A 21,735-nucleotide genomic window follows, 5' to 3' on the forward strand; every position below is an offset into this window, starting at 1 on the left:
ATAACAATAAAATAATATAATAATGATGATGAATAATTGATATTTAAAATAAATAATTTAATTTTAACTTAATAGAAAATATTTGTAAAACAAATAAATTTTAAGAATAAGTTATGATATAATTAAAGTTCAAGGTATTTATTTATAAAAATGATAAAATTTAAAATTTAATTAGAATAAATTTAATTTTTATGATATTTATTTATAATTAAAATAGAGTGTAAGAATTAATTTAAATAAAATTAGAATTTATGATGTTTATATATAAAAGAGATAAAATGTCAACTTAAATATATATATTTTTAATTATTTTTAGTACCTGCAAAATGATCAAATTTTGATTATAATTTTTTTAAAAAAAATTATTTGTTTTTCACTCTCATTAAGGTATGATCTTTTTTTTAAAAAAAAAAAAAAACTATACTTGCAAAAAAGATTTGAATATCTAAGTTAGCAAGTATTTAGAGTAATTGAGTGTGTTTTATATATTACATACCTTATTAAGGTATGAGGTAAGTGTATTTATAGGTAAAGAAATGTTGTTATTAAGAATATGATCATTAAATATATTTAAGAGTTTTTATTTTCTTATAATGATCAGATATTACTTTTTATAACAATTATAGCGAGGACTTGACAATATATCTTGATAATTCTAACATCGATAACCGAATACACATGATCTTCAAGCACTTTTGCTATGGGAAATCGATATGTTATCAGGCTCCGAAATCTCTCAGCTACAGAGCTCGATAACAATGGTGATACCGAGTAATAATAATAAGTGTGAAGATGGTGTTGGTACATCAACAAGTCTTTTTATACTTAAAAAAAAAAAAAGTTATTTCATAATTCATTAGATAATAATAAAAAAAATAGAATTCAAAACAATTATATTTGCAAAATAAAATAGGACGAATTTTTTTAAGCTACTGAAACCGACAGTGGCACTATAACTTGCAAAATATCCGCTAAACAAAATTTAGGCCAAAACTTTAGAACGTGTCAACTTGACGAGCCACCGGAACACAACAAATCATTGTCCTTCTCAGAAAAAGAAAGCTTAACATCTTTCAAGAGAGCTCAGAATATATTCGGCTGCATCAAATTAATTGAACCCCGCTTGACTTTTCTCCTCCCATGCCAATAATCATCGGCAATAGTATATAAGGCACACACAGCCTTTCCCCCTCAATAAACAACAGCACCCGCAACATGGGAACCAAATCCATCATCTTCTTCTTACTCTGCTCTTTCTTCCTCCACCTCGCGGTTACTCAAGAGGTAGCAAAATCCGAAAGCGAAGCACTGGGAGAATCAGAGAAAAGAGAAACCCTCGAAATCATCATAGGCGGTGGAGGCTCCCCTGCTCCCTCTCCGTCTTCCCCTGCATGCCCCCCTCCCCCGCCCAAACCACTCAGCCGCTTGGAGAAAGCGCGTGGCGTGCTTCTCAAGTTCAAGTCACAAATCGAAGACCCCAACTGTTACACGAAGAACTGGAACGAGAACACCGACACGTGTGACTTCAAGGGGATACGATGCGCCACATATCCGGTGGATAAACAGAAAGCAGTCGCTGGACTGGACTTAAACGGCGCACGTGTGAGAGGTCAAAACGGTTGCCCGTTGCCCCTCACGGGTATCTTAGACGGCATAGAAGAGTTAACATTCTTCCACGTCAACTCCAACAACTTCACCGGAGGCGTCCCCCAAAAAATCATTGATTTCAAATATTTCTTCGAGCTGGACCTGAGTAACAACAATGTCACCGGGACGTTCCCCCTGGAAGCGCTCAAGTCCAACCTATTGGTGTTCTTGGACATCAGGTTTAACCGCCTCACCGGCCCAATCCCCTCCCAGCTCTTCAAGAACGACCTCGATGTCATCTTCGTCAACAACAACAAATTCTCCTCCTGCCTCCCTCAGAACTTCGGCTCCACCCCGGCCCGCTACCTCACCTTCGCCCACAACCAACTCACCGGCCCAATTCCCAGGAGCGTGGGCTTCGCGCCCAACCTCACCGAGGTCCTTTTCTTGGGGAACAACTTCGACGGCTGCCTCCCCTTCGAAATCGGGTACCTGAAAAAGGCCGTGGTGTTTGACGTCAGCCAAAACTCCATCACCGGCCCAATCCCCCTCTCCTTCGGCTGCTTGAAGAGCATTCAGTACCTGAACCTGGCGCACAACAAATTCTACGGCGTTGTTCCCGACAACCTTTGCCAGATCCCTTCGCTGCGGAACAACGGGAACCTGTCTTTAGCGGATAATTACTTCAAAGAGATTGGGCCCTCGTGCTGGAGTTTGATAAAGTCCAACGTTTTGGACGTGTCCAAAAACTGCATCCCGGGCCTCCCCAACCAACGCTCGCCCCAAGAATGCCATGACTTTTACTACAAAACCAAGAAGCCATGCCCCAACCCGGAATCATTCTATTACGTCCCTTGTAAATCGTACTGGGGAACACATAGCACGGATCCCCAAGCAACCGCTACACCTTCTGAACCGGTCACTTACAAGACCCTCAAACCGCACCGGTTGAGATTGTGATCGACTGAACTATCCTGAGATAGTCCTTGTGGGGGACTCTATTATGCATGTTTGTATATTTCTCTTTCCTCATTAGCTGTTATTTGTATTTTCTATGCCCATTAATAAGCACCGTCGTGGAATGGGCCATCTTTGACTGTTATAAGTTTGGTATTACTCAAGTGTAATTTCCTTAAGTTGTCGAATAAATTTGGTACCACATTGGATGAGGAGTTCTCCGCCTTCAAATGGAATTTTGTTTGTTTCGGAATGAACACGTGATGGATGAGCTTTTGTAGAAACAAACAAAATAGCTTCCATGTTATGTCTGTATATTGCCTTATGTTTCTTCGTTGCGAGTCCTTCCCCATTTCTTTTCTCTCAACATCAGTTTCTTTGGGTGAAATGTCTACATCATGTTGCCTTTTATAAAGGAAACATATAATGTAGTAATGTATTGAAAAAGATAAGGGTTTTGTTCGGACTTTAATTTCAGGCGTTTACCTGTTAGCTAGGCCTTAATTTATACATTGCAGGCAAGTTTAAGCTAAAATATGGGGAATTATCACGTAACTTAATGTATTAATTTGGGCTTAAGTAAGTGCAATGTTTGTTTAGTAATTTTAATTTTCTTGATGTACAAGAATCTCTTTCATTGTATAATATGCCATAAAAGTCTCTGTGATTTCTTGTTTGCTAGCCAGAGGCAAATAATTAGTGCCAAAGAGAAACGTCATCGTACCTAGTAGTTAGCTTATAAAAATTCAAAATTCCCAGCTGCTTCCGTCCAGATTTCTTTTAGCCTCTTCTTATTTTTTTAATTTTTGTTAGTATTATACTATTTTATTTTTGTTAGGGTCAAGTCATCAAGTTTTTTGTTTTTTGTTTTTTTTTTCGAAAAAACTTTCATGCAATTTCTTGGATGCTTTTAGTGTTGCGATTTAATTAAGATTAAAGTTTCACTTTGATAATTTACATAATAGATATTTACAATGTTGGTATTGCTTTTTAAAATGGAATTCCATATTTTTATAATCACATTTTAAGTAACTAAAAATTTGTATATAATTGTTTTTTTCTAAAATATGATAACTAGGTTGATCAATGAATGAGTGGGTTTGGTCGGAATCCAAAAAAAATGTTTAATCTAAAACACATTGAACGCAATAGATACTTGAGCTATTTTTTATTGTAAAACTCTTTGATTTAATTAGTTCAAGTTTAGAAGGATTGCGGGTAACTTTGGGTGGGTTCACTAGATTTTGGAGAGAGAGAAAATAATTCTTGATAATTTTTGAAATGTATGTGGTTGATGTGCTCAAGTTTAATTGACTATCAATAAGTTTGATCTGCGTGATATTAGACTTAATCTCCTTAAATAAGGTTTTGAGTTTGAATCTTGTGTATAAAAAAATGTGATAGGGAGGGTAGAATCTACTAAAGGTGGCTAATCAGGTTTTTCGATGAAGATGAGTCATTTATGAAGTCACTAAATACTCCGTAGTAATAACATAATACCACACAAAAAAAGGTTAATTGCTAATTTAGGACAAGAATTATGGATTAAGATTTGAGTTTTCTTAAGTTTGATTAATGCTTTAGTGTGACCAAGACGTCTTGAAAGATGGATAAATACATCCAAAAGTTACTTTAACACGAGAGTATTTAAGAATTCTACCAAAGTGAGATATATTTTTAATGCTTACCCAACACACATCGATTGATGATATTTATATGGGTTATATAGATAACTTGAATTTTCTTATTTAAGGCTTGAAACCTCTTAAGAACAATGATAATTTTGTGTTAGTTTAACTGTAAGGTAACTTTGCAACCCTCCAACCCACTTGTTGTGGATTTTCGTCAGTTCAATATATGTATATTTTATAATTTATCTTCTTTCTAAGTACTTATACTTATTTTATATGGAATAAAAGTTTATTATTTTAATCACATATGTTTTTTCACTAGAACATTTTCATGCACATGAAATCAAAGTATATGTTTTAATCATATATGTTTTGTTTTAAGTGGATTGAAGGTTGATCAATCTACTAATCCACCATTTTTAACCACCAACCTTCCCTAAAACTCCTTTGGCAATATAACTTATTAACCCACCAACTTGATGTTAAATAGGGTAGGTTACTTTCTAACTTGGGCCAACCTCACTTAAGGTAAGTTTTAATTGGTCGAGACGGGTTAACCCACATTGTCACCCTACTATGAGTTGGACCATAAGTCTAACTTGAAACAACTCTATTATAAAATATAAAATTTCAATACAGATTATTCATGAGAGAAATGTTAGCAATATTTTTTTTTAACATCCACTTTATTTTATTGGATAAAATTTATAAAACAAAAATACAAAATTGTTTTTGTCTCACTCATTTAATGAATTTCTGTGACACCCTTACTACCCCAACACATGTATTGTAATAATGAAAACTTAACAAAAACAATTTTCAGTTTCGGTAAAAGGGTTCACATGAGAATCTTCAAAATTATTCTTCAACAACCACGACAATAAAAATGAAACGTGAGAGTTTACAAATGATTTTCAAAAAGAATATTTACAATTCTAATTCCATATAACAATCTATGTCCTAAATAAAATCCTCTACCCCGATGTCACAATATCAGAGCATACCCACAACTCAACCGTTAGCATTCTAGATGTCACTCGTAGCCGGATCTTCCTCACCTAAAATATCCACAAATTGCACGGTGAGAAAAGAAAACATCTATATATATAACACATAAGAAAACACAACATATTATCTCATTATAACTTAATATTCATAAATATTTCAACATATCGTATTTCAATCAATCATGCATCGTCATCACATCATAATTCTCAATCACACCAATCATCACAAATCTTGCACTTCACACTATGCCAAGGTCACGCTACCCATTTAACAATCTCAGGCCGTGCTCACCCCTGATATAACACTGTGCCAAGGTCACGTTATCCCTATTCCAGGGCCGTGCTCACCCTTGACATGTTAACCAAGGTCACGATACCCACGTAACAATCCAGAGCCATGCTCACCCCTGATATAACACTGTGCCAAGGTCACGTTACCCCTAATCTAGGGCCGTGCTCACCCCTGACATGTTAACCAAGGTCACGATACTCATGTAACAATTCAGAGCCGTGCTCACCCCTGATATAACACTGTGCAAAGGTCACGTTACCCCTAACCTAGGGCCGTGCTCACCCCTGACCATAGGTGTGAAGAACCACAATTACATCTCATTCACATCCACATCCACATCCACATCCACATCTCAATTCCACAATACACACACAATCCACACAAAATGGTGATTCACATACCCCTCAAGTAATTCATCATCTAGATCATCAAATAATATAACAATAACATTCATAAACTAATATAACAAACAACAGAATTATCAATTTAATATAATTTTAACGTAAACAGTAAAATCCCCAATTGTTCCAAAACCTAACTCACAGACACTTTTTTACAATTTCGTTCTCCCTCTCAGATCATCATTCTTACAAATTATTAGCATATCTATAATCCTCAACACATACAGAATCTAATGGGATCCTCAATTTCTCAAACAGAAATCATCCAATTTTTCACAACCTAACTTACAGGCACTTTTCTATAATTTCGTTCTCTCCTAGAGCATCATTTTTACAAGTTAAACATATATACGTAATCCTAAATATATATAGAATCACATAAGATAATTAATCCTCCAAATAGAAATAATTATAAAATTATTCATAACCCTAAGGGCTCTTCCTCTACCCAATTCCCTCATGTAACTCTACATATAAATAATCTCCTTTTCTCCCGTACCTGGATAAATAGGAACTCGGGCAGAACCTCCTCCTCTTTTTCCTTAAACAAGGATCGGAACTAAAACTGGAGCAAAACCTCATCCTCTGAGTTCCTCTTGGTCTTCAGAGAGAAGAAGAGGAACGAAAGAGAGAACAGAAGAGAAGATAGAGTGAGAATGAGAGGTGTGAAGAAATGAGAGGATTTGAGGCCTATTTATAGGATTTTTCGCCCACCTACCACTACGGCCCGTTCCAAAATCGGAACGGCCCGTTCTGGGCCCTTCAAACCTACGTAAATTTTTCAACTGGAACGGCTCGTTCCCAAACCAGAACGGCTCGTTCTCAACCCAGCAGAACGGCCCGTTCTCCATACCAGAATGGCCCGTTCTCCCATCAGAACGGCCCGTTCTGCTTCTACAATTTTGGCCATACTCACTATTCCAGAACGGCCCGTTTCAAAATTGAAACGGCCCGTTCTGGGCCACGAATTGGGCCAAAGGCCCACAAAAAATGGGCTGTTACAATACTCCCCTCCTTTAAGAAATTTCGTCCCCGAAATTTTTGTAATGGTAGACGTCTCTCTTCTTACTTTCTAATCCTTATGCAACCTCACTACCTTACTGATATACAACTCTATCAATTTTATCAAAGGATTTCTAACGGTAAGACATGTAAACTTGGCGAGTCTATCCACTGAAACACAAATAAAATCAATCTCTTAAGCGTCTTAGACAAACCTACCACTAAGGTCTATCCACTCACCATCTCACTTCCAAAATGGAGCGTCTAAGTGCTACAAAATTCTTAAAGATTTCTAGTATGCTAACCACAAGTATACAATTGCTTTACTCCTCTCTTCATCTTAGGTCACTACACTTCCGCTGCGCTACTCTGATACATCGTAGTAGCTCTTAAATGAATGCTAAGAGTACTCTTACGTTCTTTTTCTAAGATCATCTTTATTTATTTTTTTTTTTTTAATTCAAGGTTACTAAGCACCCAAATTTGCTCTTACACTTCAAAACAATGTCGATTTCTATTAAAAAAAATGGTTATCTATACTTCTACCAATCTTCTCCATTTGATTCCCTAAGAAAGGATCTGACTCCTAGGCTTCTCTAATCTCATCCATTAAATCACTAGTCACTTTCAACATAATCAATTCAATGCTCCTAAGGATAATCTCATACACCAAGCATAAGTCTTTAAATTCTTCAATCAAATCTAATCCTTAAATCATCAAGAATGATATATCAGAGGTTATCATAATCAAGGCATCTGCCACAATATTAGTTTTACTTCTATGATCATTTCTAAAGATCAAGTACCTAAGCGTAAGTACACTCGGTATTCATATCAGATCTCTAATTTCACCACTCCATCTACACCCAAGTCATACTCTTATTCATCTCCTTATCCCATAGCCTCATATCTTGTCACCAAAATTATGCTTCTCTAATTTCCTTCAACGATTCATTCGTTACTCAAGTCATACTTAGTCTCACACTACTAAGGGTAACCTTATAAGCCAAACTTAAGTCTCTAATTTGAGCCAAAAAGATTCATCTCTCTAATCATAAGGGAAGATAAATATAAAGGTTTCCTACACAAAACATCGATCACCACAATGGCTTTAGCCAAATAATAAATAAGATCAAAATCTTATTCCTTAAGAAATTCCAACTATCTCTTTTGTCACGTAATTAACTCCTTCAGTCAACAGATAATTAAGGCTCTAACGATCAATAAATATCTCAAGCTTAGAATCATATACGTAGTGTCTCCAAATCTTAGTATAAATATTGAAGCTGCTAACTCAAGGTCATGGATAAGAAAATTCCTCTCATGAATCATAACCTACTACCTTTCCTTCTTGCCACAACACTCCTCCCAAACCTATCTTTAGAAGCATAACTATATATCACAAAAGTCTTATTAAAATCTAGTAGTATTAACACTAGTCAATCTTTCCTAAAGAGTTTGAAAACTACCTTCGCATTTGTTATCCCATACAAAGGCAACTCTTTTCCTAGTCAATCCAGTCAAAGGTGATAGTAAGCGACCCAGAGGAGTAAGCGACGAAATACTTTGGGTAGTTAAAAAATAAACATAGGTCTAGGAATTCCTAATATAGATTAACCTTTCGAACTACTGCTGATTACAAGGGTAGGCAAGAGACAACCTGGTGGATTGAAACATTTTAATAACCAGAGGAAAGAATGCAAAAGTGATTCCCGTAGTGAGGGCAGTTTAAACCATGAACAACTATCTTAAAAATTTACTCAATAATTTTTCTATAAACTCTCCAATAAACTCCTAATTATACTAATTGACTCAGATATCTTTCACTTTAAACACAACTTCGGTAGATCTACGTTATACCTCCGCAAGAAATTTCATGGCCTAAAATACTCACCTCATACAATCCAAATTCATACTTAGATAATCTAGTCTAAATCTATATTGGATATATCTTCATACTTAACTCTAATATGATGATATTACATCCTAAGGTCAATCTCATTAACACACAAACATCCACTAATTGATCCATAAGGTCACATACTTGCATATCAAATCATGTTAGAATACCTTCTTCACATATACCATCCCTAAGCATGTATGAATTGATCATCGTTTATACCATGAACCAATCATATCATTTTAATCAACCTTTCAATGACCAAACCTCAAAACATCACCAAATCCATTTTTAACCTTGTTATGCCTAAAATCTCAAAAACATTCATAACAGCATATATCTACCTGACACATAGAGTTATATTCATCCAAATGATTTCAAACCTATCTCAAAAGAAAGCTAAGAAAATAAGCTACAACTTTTATGAAAACATAAGATTCCCAAAAGATCATTTTCTTAGCTAAAAGTTCAAAAAAATCACCACAAATGTATTCCGCTCTTACAACTAAACTTCTGATCACCAAAGCAGATATAACTGAAGTTCTAGACCTCCATTTTATGTTATTCCAGTTTCATTGGAAAGATAATATCCAAAGCCACAACTTTCATGAAAACCACAAAATTTAATTATGTCAATACGATGCTCATACTGGCACAACAAAACTATAGTGAAAATATCTTCTACACCAAACAAAAATAGTGTATGCCACAAACTACCTCGACTCTTTCCAAACTCACACCTCAATTTCTCATTCAAGTCTCTCACTACTATCCTCAATGAAAACAACTCACATGCTACCTAAACCATAAATAGTTAACATGCCAGTACTAACACTCAAGGGAATTACCGTCATTTCAATCTCTCACCAACGAGACAATCACCTTAGATTCAACCGCTACAACTATAGATGTCAAAAACTCCACCAATTGCAAACTCTTAGTACACTCGACAAATCAATGTATCACTCACATCTAAAGTTCTAGTTGGCTAGCACAAGGCTTCGTTCACTATTACTGGCACATATGTTCGCAACACGAGCGATACTATTTCACCACTACTTCTTACATAAGTAATAAGTATCAAAACCAATGAGTAATCATCAACTAAGCTATATCATGTCTTCCAGATAAATCCTAAGAACACAATGCACACAAATAAATAAACAAAATCAATCATCACATTAGCACATCAATAAGTTACAATCAAATCATCACATTACTCATCTACCAAACAAGCATAGTAGACTCATAACTCACGACCGATTGGATCGACCTGCTCTGATACCACTAAATGTGACACCCTTACTACCCCAACACATGTATTATAATAATGAAAACTTAACAAAAACAATTTTCAGTTTCGGTAAAAGGGTTCACATGAGAATCTTCAAAATTATTCTTCAACAACCACGACAATAAAAATGAAACGTGAGAGTTTACAAATGATTTTCAAAAATCCTTTGCCCTGATGTCACAATATCAGAGCATACCCACAACTCAACCGTTAGCATTCTAGATGCCACTCGTAGCCGGATCTTCGTCACCTAAAATATCCACAAATCGCACGGTGAGAAAAGAAAATATCTATATATATAACACATAAGAAAACACAACATATTATCTCAATATAACTTAATATTCATAAATATTTCAACATATCGTATTTCAATCAATCATGCATCGTCATCACATCATAATTCTCAATCACACCAATCATCACAAATCTTGCACTTCACACTATGCCAAGGTCACGCTACCCATTTAACAATCTCAGGCCGTGCTCACCCCTGATATAACACTGTGCCAAGGTCACGTTATCCCTATTCCAGGGCCGTGCTCACCCTTGACATGTTAACCAAGGTCACGATACCCACGTAACAATCCAGAGCCGTGCTCACCCCTGATATAACACTGTGCCAAGGTCACGTTACCCCTAATCTAGGGTCGTGCTCACCCCTGATATAACACTGTGCCAAGGTCACGTTACTCCTAACCTAGGGCCGTGCTCACCCCTGACCATAGGTGTGAAGAACCACAATTACATCTCATTCACATCCACATTCACATTCACATCCACATCCACATCCACATCCACATCCACATCTCAATTCCACAATACACACACAATCCACATAAAATGGTGATTCACATACCCCTCAAGTAATTCATCATCTAGATCATCAAATAATATAACAATAACATTCATAAACTAATATAACAAACAACAGAATTATCAATTTAATATAATTTTAACGTAAACAGTAAAATCCCCAATTGTTCCAAAACCTAACTCACAGGCACTTTTCTACAATTTCGTTCTCCCTCTCAGATCATCATTCTTACAAATTATTAGCATATCTATAATCCTCAACACATACAGAATCTAATGGGATCCTAAATTTCTCAAACAGAAATCATCCAATTTTTCACAACCTTACTTACAGGCATTTTTCTATAATTTCGTTCTCTCCTAGAACATCATTTTTACAAGTTAAACATATATTCGTAATCCTAAATATATATAGAATCACATAAGATAATTAATCCTCCAAACAGAAATAATTATAAAATTATTCATAATCCTAAGGGCTCTTCCTCTACCCAATTCCCTCATGTAACTCTACATATAAATAATCTCCTTTTCTCCCGTACCTAGATAAATAGGAACTCGGGCAGAACCTCCTCCTCTTTTTCCTTAAACAAGGATCGGAACTAAAACTGTAACAAAACCTCATCCTCTGAGTTCCTCTTGATCTTCAGAGAGAAGAAGAGGAACGAAAGAGAGAACAGAAGAGAAGAGAGAGTGAGAATGAGAGGTGTGTAGAAATGAGAGGATTTGAGGCCTATTTATAGGATTTTTCGCCCACCTACCACTACGGCCCGTTCCAAAATCGGAACGGCCCGTTCTGGGCCCTTCAAACCTATGTAAATTTTTCAACTAGAACGGCCGTTCCCAAACCAGAACGGCCCGTTCTCAACCCAGCAGAACGGCCCGTTCTGCTTCCAGAACGACCCGTTCTCCAATCCAGAATGGCCCGTCCTCCCATCAAAACGGCCTAATCTGCTTCTACAATTTTGGTCATACTCACTATTCCAGAACGGCCCGTTTCAAAATTGAAACGGCCCGTTCTGGGCCACGAATTGGGCCAAAGGCCCACAAAAAATGGGCTGTTACAATTTCACTTATAATTTTGTGGTTTTTAATAAATTTTATCTAATAATAAAAAGAATTAGTAAAAGTGTGATAGAAAATATATTATTAACACTCGGTAAATAAGAATTTTAGTCAGATATGTTTGGTTTGAAATATAGGAGGAAAATAAAAAGGAAAGAAATAAATAGGAATCATAGAAATAGAATGAAAAGTATATTGAATGCATAAATAAAATTAGGAAGAAAGGAAGTAATATGTGAAATTTTGTAAGATAAATCAGTGTGTACAGAAGAAAGAGATAAGACAGGTGGTGATGATTCTGGTGAAGCCCATATTACTTGTATCTGGGCTCTTTGATGGTCTTTGATATGGTCTTCGTTAGTGTGTACAACGGTCCACTTCTTACATTGAAATTGAAGTTCCACGAAAGTGATGATTTCGAATTGATGGAAAACAACGGTGTTGACTAGTTAGTATCATTCGGATTTGAGGTGATGTTTAATTTATTAAATCTTTTAAATCAAATTAATTTGATCGGTTTGAATCATCAAATTGAGATAAAGAATATTATTGTACATTAATTTTAAAAGTCGCTCTTGTCATTTATATTATTATTTTTTATATAAAATTGTAAGTTTTATATCATTACAAATTAAAAAGTTTCTTATTTTTCAATAATTCCAAACAATAGTTAAATCAACTTTAGATATTGATAGTATGAGTTTTAAATAGAGTTTAAAGATAACGCACTAGTAATCGTTAACCAATCAAATATTGTAATTAATACGATTATTTATTTATTTATTCTTAAAGTCAACAATTTATTATAGTTTATAATTTGTGATTGAATTATAATATAAAAATAAATTATAGAGGAGCATCACAGGTTTTTTCTTTCAAACAATAATATTTACCTTTTTCTATAATTACAAACTTCTTAACTTCTGTCAAAAGGTATGATAATGAAGTTGAGTAAACAAGGCCCAAAACACTTAAAAAAAAAACACTAGAAGAGAAGGTCAAAATAAATGAAAAAAAATATAAAAATAAAAGAGAATTCTAAATGCTAAAGTTTTATATAAATTTAAAAGTATAAAATAAAGTTGATCGGATAATTAATCGAATCAATTTTCGAATTGGAAAAAAATATAATCTAAAAATTAAATCGATTGAAATTGATTTAGTTTTAATTTAAAGTAAAATGAACGCATTATTTAAATTAATCTAAAACATTTAATTAATTTCATTTTAATTATTAGGTTCGTTCACACAATTTGATCGGATAACACCTATGAAAAAACTTGTGACTTTGTACTAGTTTAATAAATGGCCACGAGGAACCATTAATCCACCATGGATCGAAGGGTTACTGATTTGGAGTAGAGGTAGCTGAAAGAATATTTAATCACAAATTCCATTTTGCATTTGGCTCTTGTACATGCATAGCGACATGAGTGAACTGATGAACATCCATTTAAGTTAGAAGTGGCTCTTTATAAGTGGTTTACACCGTATAAAACTCACAATGTGTTCGCATGTTCCATTTAATTTTGTAGTTTACGAAGTTCGAAAGCCACAAAATGTGCTCCATTTTGAAGTCGGTGGTGGGTGCATAATGCCACCTTACCAAATTCCCAAGCACAAGTTCTTGGTGGGCTTGACCACTTTCTGATCAGTGCGTAATGTGCGCTAACCTACTACTTAACATCCACACACCACACTACCCGGAAAAAAGAATGAAAGTAAGAAAGAAAAACACGTCAATTAAATCATTTCATTATACGACCCAAGAAACAACCACATGCTCCACTATAAATCATTAACCAATACAAAAGAACTCAACCGTGTAATACTACTCCAAAATCAAAAGCATGGTTTTATGTAGGCATAAACAACCTTCAGTTCCAATTCCAACTCTCCTCATCACCTTATTCTTTCTTTCCATTTTCTTAGTAGATTGCCAAATCCTTGAAACTCCATCACCACCATCCGATTCACTCCCATTAATCCCTGACATTTTGAACTTCTTAGACCAGAGGGTGGTTCAGGTTATCCCAATTATTCAAACCTTCAAGAACACTATAACCTTAGACCCTTTGGGAGTAACAACAACATGGGTTGGTCCAAACGTATGCAACTACACAGGCTTCTATTGTGGCAACCCACCCGATAACCTCACCGCCACAACCGTTTCCTCAATCGATTTCAATGGCTTTCAAATCACAGCTCCAACTCTCGACGGCTTCATCGACCAACTCCCAGACTTGGCCCTCTTCCATGCAAACACCAACAATTTCTCCGGCACCATTTCTCCAAAAATAGCGAATCTCAAGTTTCTATACGAACTTGACCTAAGTAACAATTTTTTCTCCGGGGTATTCCCCACATCGATCCTTAAGATCCCCACGTTGTCCTTTTTGGACATTAGGTACAACTTTTTCAGCGGCACCGTGCCCCCACAAATTTTCATGCAAACATTGGACGTACTTTTCATCAACAATAACAATTTCATGCTGACGCTGCCCAACAACCTAGGAGACACCCCGGTGGTTTATCTCACGTTGGCCAACAACAAATTCACGGGCCCTATTCCTCGCAGCATTGGAAAAGCCTCGTCCACGTTGGTCGAAGTGTTGCTACTGAACAACCTTTTAACGGGTTGTCTTCCCTACGAAATTGGGTTCTTGGGAAACGTGACATTGTTCGATGCTGGTGGGAACCTCTTAACTGGGCCTATTCCGTGGTCCTTTGGGTGCTTGAAGAAAGTGGAGCAGCTGAACCTGGCTAGGAACTTTTTGTACGGACAGGTTCCGGAAGTGGTGTGTGCGTTGGGGAATTTGGCGAATCTTTCTTTGTCATATAATTATTTTACGAGAGTGGGGCCCTTGTGCAAGAAGCTGATTCAAAGGGGGGTTCTTGATGTGAGGAAGAACTGTATTTTCGGTCTTCCGGATCAGAGATCGGGGAGGGAGTGTATGGCGTTCTTTTTGATTCCGAGAACTTGTTCGCACCCTGCGTCGTTTAATATTATACCGTGTCAGATTCATCATTCGACGAAACCCTCGGAGAGAACTAGGAGGCATTTGCTTTCATATTCTGCTCTTTCTAGAAATAGAGTTATTTTGTAACTCAGGATTGTGTAGTCTGGACTAATTTCCGCGCATACACAGAATCTAATGGGTGAAATAGGTTATATATTCATAATAAATTTTTACAACATTTACATGATATATATACTCCTATTCACACTTTTTTTTCTTCTTCTGTTAAGTGGTAGATGTTGTAAAAAGTTGTGTACAAGTTGAGTTATAGAGGTATTGGGATGTGGTTCGGTTCTGGTTTTTACTTAAAAGTTATTTTAACCAAACAAGAAAATTAAATGTAACTTGATTTGGTTTAGTTTAAATTTATATATTATGAAATTCGAGTGAAACCAAATTAATTTTTAATAATTTGGTTTGATTTGATTTTTACGATTTTTGTGTGTAGGAATTATCTATTTTTCTGTCTAAATTTATCTCGAATTATTTGATAAGTAGTAGAAATAAGATGACTAACATTCCAACAATAAAATATTAGACGAGCAAATTATTACAATCAGCAACATTAATTCCACCAATTATTATAATCATAAACACAAATATCAATAAAAGTCATTCCAGCAATATTTTAGCATTCCAACAAAATATTCCAACAACTTTCTAGTATTCCACCAAATATTACAACATGAACACAAATATAAGTCGGAAATTGACAACATTATATAGGACCAACAAAATATTACAGCTACAAAAATAGTTTATGATTCTTCATCTTAACAATCCAACACTAACAACGTTATACTAAAATAAATCCAAAATTTTCATCATAACAATTTAGGACTAACAAGAAGACACTACAACACCAAATCTTCCACACAAACAACATTAATGTCCAATAGTCCCATCTTATATAAAATTAAACATCATCAATATCGATTCAATTTTAATAAAAAATAATAATAAATTTAGAAATTACCTATCATATCATATTAAGAGAATTAACTTGAACACTAAGTGTAACTACTAATCAAACTCAATATTAAAATTGTCTTCAATTAGCAGTGGGATCGGACTAATTTGTAAAAATTTATAAAATATAATAATCATTAATCAATTTGGAAGAAAAAATAGATAACAATAATTACTTAGTTGTACCATTTAAAAATAAAATCTAATACCTTATTCAAAATTTTCAATATCTTCCATGAGCTCTTCAATGTTCGTTGACCATGGGGAGGATTCACACCCACTTTGTACAAATTAATGCTTAACTATTTTTTGGTGAAAGATAACTCCTATATCAATTAAGCACTTTACCTCCAATGTTGAAAGTAGACTCAGAAGTAACAATAGACACAAGCATGACCAACAAATCTCTAATAATATGATTAGGAATATGACATTTGCTATAATTCACTTTCCACCACATTAAAATATCAAAAGTACTACTTTTCTTTTCCAAACCCTCCATAATATCCATTTCATTTTTTTCAAACTCTCATTAAGATTCATATCCTTTTCGAATTCCATAGGAAATAAAAATTTTGGTGCATCAAATTCTTCCATTCCTATCCCCATTTCAGCTCAAGTAATATCATGCAATGCTCATTGAAATATTCAAAAAAAAAAAAAAAGTTACAAAATTTGTTCCTAAAACTTTGAGTGATATCAAAAAATATTTTCAATAATTTAATAAAGCATCTTACATTATCCCAATCTTCATTGTTTGGAACTCCACCATCCAACATCACATACTGATAACACTTCTCACCCGGTCTTTTAAATGCCTTTCGAAATTTTGATGCAATTTCAATTATTATGTAGGTAGAGTTCCACCTAGTTAAAACATCCAATTGCATAGTACATTTGTCAACTATCCTACCTTCCTTGATGCAAATTTTGAACCTATCCATGCGACCAAGTGATGCACGAACATCTCTAACTGCATACCTAATTTTGTTTATTGAAGAATGATACTCCTTCAATCCATCATTCACCATAAGATTTAAAATATATAAATGACACCTAACATGCATGTTTTCTCCTTTTAATGGATGTGTATTCCAATCCTCAATTCTACTTTTCATGTAAGTTACACTAGTACAAAAGAGACATTTTACATTTGTTATTTTGGATTTTTTACGTCGGGAAAAAGTCTAATGTCAATGCGGGAGACGTAAATTTACGTTGGGTGTTTTAGCAGACGTAAAATTACGTCAGACATCCTCCACGTCGACGCAAAATGGTTGACAGACAAACAAAAAAATAACTTCAATCTAAGAACATGTCCAAAAAATACCCAATGCTTCAATCCAATCGGAGAGATAGGTCCAGCATAAAAAATGGGTCTTGCCGCCGTGCTCCGTGAATGGAAAACACCCAAAGGTCTCACACTACTGTCACCGGAAACCATTGGAGAGGAAAACAATGTCAAAACACTCACATGCAGGAATAAAACAACATTTTTATATAGAAAGATCAACACACGCATGAAAGCACTAACCTCAATCCGTGAAAACACCTAAATGCTTCAACCCAATCGGAGAGATAGGTTCAGAATCAAAAATGGGTCTCGCTGCCGTTGTCGTCGCCGCTCATCGTGACCGAAAAACACCCAAAGGTCTCATACTACTGTTGCCAGAAATCGCTAAAGGAAAACCCTAGAGGAGAACAATGTAAAAATACTTGCGCGCACGATGAAGACAAAGGTTCTGGGGGAAAAATAACTTTTTTACGTCGGGTCAAAAGGGGTCTGACGTAAAAATTGAAATCTATGTCGGACTAGTACTATACTTCATATCTGACGTAGATTTTAATTTTTACGTCGGACCCCCTTTGGTCCGATGTAAAAAGGTTTAGATTAATTTCAAAAATGTCACTGCGTATTTTTTTACGTTGGATATTTTTATGACCAACGAGAAAATGCTACCGTAAAAGACTAATTTTCCACTAGTGTTATTGTAACATCATTTGAGCTAACATTGTCAACTGTAATGGTGAAAAGTCTTTTAGAAAAGATGACTTTATCTAAGAAGGGGTGAATTGAATATTTAAAAAATTTGTTTTTAGGATATTTAATTTTCAAAACTTTTCTAAAACTTTTCCAATGAAGTTTATTGATTCAGCTGATATAGGATAGATTGTTGAGATTGATTTCTAAATTTAAGAACAGATTATATGTTAAATCCTATATGATATACATGATTCAAATATAATAGATTTAATACATTCAACTAATGTTAGCAAGAACTCAAATAAAAAGTGTAAGGATGGAGAGAAATGACATAAGAATTTATATTGGTTTAGTCACTACCACTATAACCTACATCCAGTCTCCAATCAACTTGATTGAGACTTTTCACTATCTTTAGATTCAAAGTATTACAATCATGTACGAATGTAATAAACTCTTAGAATCTTAAAGATAAACTCATTTCTTGAACTCCAAGAAATGCCCCTTGTAGTCACCTACTACAAAATCTTTAATCTTGAGAAACCTACTCAAAAACAATGATAAAGAGAGTTTTAGAATGAATTTATCTAGATACATAATCAATTAAAGAGGTGAATCAAAGTTAGAGCAGCCTAGTCTTCCTTTCTAGTTGGACGATGATGATTCTTGAACCCTTCTTTAAAATTATCCACAAAGATCAAAGGATTCTTTCATAGAAAAAACACATAATTTCATAGAGCCTTTTTCGCAAGAGATTTCACAAAGTTACAAGTATTTCAATTGTTTTTTGTTTTGAGTTTGAAAATTGGTTTTTATAGAACTCTTTGACTGAAATAAATGATTATTTTCAAAGATAATTGATTATTTTATTCCTAGTAAATTTGGAAACTAGTCAAGAATACTTTAATTGATTATTTATTGGAATAATTGATTAGTACAAAGTGTTGACTTTGAAATAACCAATTATTGTACAATGATTATCGATTATTACAGTATGATTCACAATATGAGAAAACACAATGTAAATAATCGATTATTTTGAGTTATAGACTCAAATTCTAAATTTTTCAAGTTTAAAATCAATTTAAAAATCTTTTCATCATCAATCATCATCTAACAAGAAATATATGATGAAGTTACTCATAATGCACAAAGCAAGAATGTCTAACAAAGCATAAGCACACATCAATACAATTTGCACTCTCTTGAAGATGAGAGGCAATATGTATAATCATCAAAATATAAATTAAGTCTTCATCTTTGAGCTTGGTCAACAAAGTCTACTTATCAACAACCTCTCTAAGTATTTCTCAATTTTTCTACCAATTGTTTCTCCTTTGTGATTCTTAATTGGAAAAAAATTTAGAATCACTAGTGAAAAAATAGGATACTACGTCACTCATTTTACGTCGGATATACAAAGACCCGACGTAATAAAAACGCGGTGGCACGTTTCGTAATTTTGTTAAATTATTTACGTCGGCTATGCATTGTGTCCGACGTAGATGTTAAAATTTACGTCGGACCCAATTAGGGCCGACATAAATAACCCACGGGATACTTAAAAGAAGGTGTATTGCACGCACTAGCTAGTTCAAAAATTTCATGGTTTCCTTCTCCCGCCTCCTCCTCAAATTGTGCACCTTCTTCTATCTATTTTTCTTCCTCATCTCTCCGCCTCCTCCTCAAATCGTGGCTGTCCTCCTCATCTGCACCTTATTCTGTTTTTCTTCGCGTGATGATGTTTTTCTTCTTCGGAAGGTTACGTTTTTCTTCTTCGGAGGGTTGCGTTTTTCTTTTATGAGGTAGCATCTTCTATCAAGTTTGTGTTTTTTGGGATGTTTTTTTCGTAATAATGTTTGTGTTGCATTTCGCGCGAGTTTTTGAAGCTGGAGAAGGAAGTGACCAAGTCCGGGTTTGGAGACGCACTCCTGGGTCTATCAAGCAGAACGGGTCGTTCTGCTTGGAGAACGGTCCGTTCTGCTTGCACTCAATTTTTTTTTAAATAACTTTTTTACGTCGGACCTTGGCATGTCCGACGTAAATTTACGTCGGTTTTCGCGCCCCGACGTAAATTTACGTCTCTCGCTTCTACGTCGGAAGTTTTTCTGACGTAAAAACCCCTAAAATGACCGACGTAAAATGTGTATTATGTACTAGTGAATCCTTTTATGTAACTTCCAATCATCCTATGAAATGCACAATAAGAGAAAGATAACCCATATTTTGCATAGAAGTCCAACAATTATTTTGAGACTTATACCTTGATGGGAATGCCTAAACATGCTTCTCAACTTATGTTTTTCATTTATGTAAAGATTCCAAAAATCCGTAGTAATTGTAATCCTTCCTAAAATTGGGAATTTAGATTGCAAGACACTCATAAAAAACAAAATCACTCTCCCTCAACAAACTTAAAAGGAAACTCATCAACAATAATCATCCTAGCTAGAGCATGTCTACATGCATCAACATCAAAATGAATACTAATAAGAACATCGTTAACTCCTTTTCCATGTTATTTTTTCATTCGTTGAAAGGCAAGAGTTTGTTCAATATGATCAAAAGACTTTGGTCTCTTCAATATAAGTCAAACTGGATCAATAACGCTAATACTTAGTTTTTTTGTTGATCAAAATATTGAGAGAAAAGACTAGAAATAACAAATGGTCTCAAATTTATAACTGCATGAAAATTGTCAAATCACAATTTGTCAACAACTGGACAAAGTAAGCAATCAAAACAATCAAATGAAAGTTAAAACACATTTTAACCAAAAGTAAAGTGACTAAGACCTCACAAGGTTCAACCACAACACAACGATTAATATTGAAAAAAACAATAGAACAAATATGCGAAACAAAAGAAGAGGTGACTTTTTGATAGAAAAATATATTATAATAACTGTAGACCCCTAAAATTGTCCGGGTCGGAAATAAAGCTCGAAGACTCTCGAAGACCAAAGGAAAGTCAGCCGGAAGGACTCCTGGAAGACCCTGGAAGACCCTAGGATGATTATTCGTAGGTTTAGAGGTCTTAGAGTAGCAAAAAATAAGAAAGTGGAGGGAATGAAGCCCAATACGGCCTCCCAAAAGTTCAGTACGGCCGTATTGAACATTTTAAACTACAATACGGCCGCACTGAACTCAATACGGCCGTATTGAAGTTTCTGAACTTCAATACGGCTGCACTGAACTCAATACGGCTGCACTGAACTTCAATACGGCTGCACTGAACTCAATACGGCCGTATTGAGGTTTTTTGAACTTCAATACGGCCGTACTGAATTCAATACGGCCGTATTGTAGTTCAAAACTTCAATACGGACCGTATTGACCCCCAGAGGCCGTATTGCGCCTCATCCCTATAAATATGACGTTAATTGGACGTCATTCTACACTTTTCCACACAGTTTTGACTCCCTCCTTGAGTATTCTGGGGTTTTTGAGCAGTGTTCTTGTAATACCCATTTTTTTTTTATTATTATTAATTATCAATGGCATTTTCGTAAATTTTATAAAGGTATAGGGGTATTCTTGTAATTTTATTACTGATGGCATTTTCGCAATTTTAAAAAAATTTAAGGGGTGTTTTGGTAACTTGGAACGGGCCGTTCCAAAAGCAAAACGGGCCGTTCCAAGCTTAAAAATTATACTAAATTTTTTTAGTGAGAACGGGCCCAGAACGGGCCGTTCCAACTAGGAGAACGGGCCGTTCTGACTTTGGAACGGGCCATTCTGGAGGGAGAACGGGTCGTTCCGGAAGGAGAACGGGCCGTTCTGGATGAGTCTCGGAACGGGCCGTTCTGAT

General features: G+C 35.1%; 1 non-coding gene and 1 pseudogene across 1 annotated transcript; both read left to right on the plus strand.

The window, feature by feature from the left end:
* The first annotated feature begins 995 nt into the window (after window positions 1-995).
* Window positions 996-2,759, plus strand: LOC109818312 (uncharacterized protein At4g06744). Its single transcript, XR_014432576.1, has one exon. It is a non-coding gene; the product is annotated as an uncharacterized protein At4g06744 (transcript).
* Window positions 2,760-13,566: 10,807 nt separating this feature from the next.
* Window positions 13,567-15,407, plus strand: LOC109818320 (uncharacterized protein At4g06744 pseudogene; annotated as a pseudogene).
* Window positions 15,408-21,735: the final 6,328 nt, after the last annotated feature.

The sequence above is a fragment of the Cajanus cajan genome, chromosome 3 (assembly GCF_000230855.2).
Source record: "Cajanus cajan strain Asha chromosome 3, NIPB_CcT2T_4, whole genome shotgun sequence".
Lineage (NCBI taxonomy): Eukaryota > Viridiplantae > Streptophyta > Magnoliopsida > Fabales > Fabaceae > Cajanus > Cajanus cajan.